At 45.7% G+C, this 3,142-nt stretch overlaps 1 pseudogene; it reads right to left on the bottom strand.

The window, feature by feature from the left end:
• Window positions 1-2,240: 2,240 nt before the first annotated feature.
• Window positions 2,241-2,870, bottom strand: LOC138579488 (large ribosomal subunit protein eL13 pseudogene; annotated as a pseudogene).
• Between the last annotated feature and the right edge of the window lie 272 nt (window positions 2,871-3,142).

The following is a 3,142-nucleotide window of genomic DNA, read 5'->3' on the forward strand; positions in this document are numbered from 1 at the left end:
TCCTTCCCACGCCGAACCCAGTGGGTATTCCGGCACCCTTCAGCAGCTCCGAACTTGTCCCTGCAAGATAAAGGGACAGTTAGTGCGCATCGTGAAGCAGGCAACAAGCGCTTACTTACGTGCTTCCAGGCGCTTCTATTCCTCACATGGGTTCCATCCTCAACTCACTTCAGCCCGTCATCCGACATCGCCGGAACCCTGCAAAACAAGAGACATCATTACAAAAGACTTTTAAATACATTTGAAATACTCGGACCTTACCGTTCGTGCAGTAAACGACAGACAGCAGTCCTCTGAGGTCAAGAGGCCTGCACCCTTATCCAGTGAAGAAACTGGTTACGGCACCCTGCCCCGAGGCAGATGGAGAGCTCAGCGTTCACTTACCTAAGGTGAGAGCGTTAACCTTTGGGGTTCTACAGGAGAAGAGAAGGGGAAGAAGAGAGAGACACCCAATAACCCCAGTTCATTAATCCCATATTTTCTATCTGCAGACATCTTACTCTTCGAGTCAGACATACAGTGCACAGAGGTCCAGCCCAAAGAACCAACCGTGTGTTACACATCACCTTTGAAGATACGGTATTCGCCCAGTCAAGACCGGTGCCTCTGCGGGAATCAGGTGAGCGTTACAGGTTGCCCCTGCTCGAACAATCACAGACATCCATAAGAGTGCAGAATTGTTGGCGGAGGAGTTGGGGGTACCTGAGGGATTTAATGACATGTACAAGTGCACCTACATGCCTCACCGAATTCAAGTGACCCTGAATCACTTCCAAAGCAATTGCTCTATCTTGTAGAGAACATTTCTTAAGGACATTCAATAAGAAGTGGAGTGAACCCAAGTTCTCAAGCCCCTGCAAAGTGATGTACAGAAATCCCACCACTGTCAACGTACAGACATCACTCATGAGTGCACCTCAATGATGTAAGAAGAGATCGCAGTAACAACCCCAACCACCAGCAGTAGGAGAATGCTGAGGAAAACACAGACCATTAGCTGAGTACGACCCAAGTCATGGGAACTCTTTCCAAATCAGTGTGAACTTTCAGGTGCAGGAGCATTAATGGGTCTTCACAGCTAGCAGTACCAGCAAATCAGATCCGCAAAATGATTGAGACACCGTTATTAGGGATCTGTTGTTTATTTCTCTCTCTCTCGCTCTCTCTCTCTCTCGAACTCTCTCGAACTCTCTCTCTCTCGAACTCTCTCTCTCTTTCTCTTTGAAGAAACTTATGAGCATAACAGTAGAAAAAGTGCATACAAATGAAACTAATGCAACAAATGTATTAACCGCTAATAGAGACCTTGTGACCATTCAGGGAAGCATATTCAGTGGCATTGTAGAGGAGCATCACTCAGAAGCTAACAATGTTTGTTACATCAGCATGAAGGAGATCGATAGGGCTCAGTATAATGATTCATGTTATATTTGTGCCCTCCCACCGCATGTTGCTGGTGCCAAACAATTGGTATTACCCAAGGAGGTTTCACACTCAAAAGGCACAGTGCTTGGCACACCTGGTTCTTTACAAGATAGGGCAGTTTCAGGGGCACACTGAAGGTAGCAATGGAAGAAGAGGCCAGAAAAGAAGGTGCCAGAATACATAAAGTGCACAGTGAGACCACAGAAACACATATAAGTAGCACATTTCTGGTGGAATACATGGATAAAGGGGTGAGCTGTGTTCAACTGGTGGGCTTTACAGAAGATGTAGTAGAAGCTACAAATAGTAACTGCAAAAGAATATGGAATTACAATGTTAAAGGACTAACAAACTGTCAACATCATGAGCAACCTGTTAAGGCAGAGTGACTTAGGAGATCTTCCTTCTATTTCAGAGACAAAGGAAACATGCCATTGGGGTCGAACTACAACTGCATACAATCATTCTTCATTCCAGCGCTATACGATGGCACTGCTACAATCATGGATTCTTTTTGGCTGTGTGGTGTCATGGCCTTCTTCTATTTTCCACCTTAATGGAATAGTCTATGCTCATGTCACATTGCACTCGCCGGTACCTGTTTAGAACAATTTGTCATTTCACAACTATGCCTATTCCATATTCTATCTTCACTACTCATGTAGAGTCATGTGTCCATCTATTTCCTGGTCCACTGGCTTCGCCTGATGACCTCCATCCAGCTCCACTTCCAGTGTGGATTGCCGGGCCATTGGTCCACTTATGAAGTTCCACTGCAGTATGATAGCCTATTGAGAGTTCTAGCTGGAACAATTCTATTTATTTTTCTCCACATCTGCGTCTGCAGCATCCTTAGCTCTCTTTGCCCGGATTCCAAAGAGACGGGGGTTAGCACGAGCCATACGCAGGCTGGCGAAAGCCTTGAAGTTCTTCTCATTCTCCGAGATCACACATGCCTTCTCTTTCTTGTACACGTTTGTGATGGGCATAACGGTCCAGTCAATTGTGTTGCTAACTTCAGTTCCTCAGCTGAGCTGTCTCTATTCATGGGAACAGAGGCCTTCCTTGGGAAGATAATGAGTTTGGAGCAGCACTCCTTCAGTCTCTGAACGTTTGTAGAGACTCTGCGCACCTGCTATGGCAGCGTGGGTCAACAGAGATGCCAATCATTCATGCAACTTTTTTATTGTTCCAGCCAACTTCAGTGCTTCCAAGCTGAACCCTCTACCAGCACGGACTTTAGTATGGTATCGGATTGTGGGGCATCACACCATAGGTCTAATGGGCCTGGAGATGGGACAAGGAGCAATCAGCCGAGCATTAGTCTGGCATGGCTTTCACCTTCAGATTTTCCTGACAGGTTGGTTGAACCAAGTAGCGACTCATCTTTGTCAGTCTTTGTGGAAATGGGGTTTCAATATCATTCCATTTTGACTGGGCACCATGGGTGCTTATTTCCCTAGGGAAGGGAAAATGGCAGAACCACTTATAACCAAAAATAATAGCCTATTGTAATGTCCAATGTCAACCAGGTTGGTCCAAAGATGGCAGTTACCTGGTCCCCTCAAGTGTCCCAGAAAATGCTGATTTTTGCACATACCATCACCAGACTTTTGAAGGCAAGCATTGTCCTCAGCCAATATGAAATGGATATCCTAACATATGTTCGCTGTGTTTTAAAGCAAAACAAGAAAAACCTCAGGCTCCTGCATGTACT

This window comes from Ambystoma mexicanum, chromosome 3p (genome assembly GCF_040938575.1).
Source record: "Ambystoma mexicanum isolate Mex_15411 chromosome 3p, UKY_AmexF1_1, whole genome shotgun sequence".
Taxonomy (NCBI): domain Eukaryota; kingdom Metazoa; phylum Chordata; class Amphibia; order Caudata; family Ambystomatidae; genus Ambystoma; species Ambystoma mexicanum.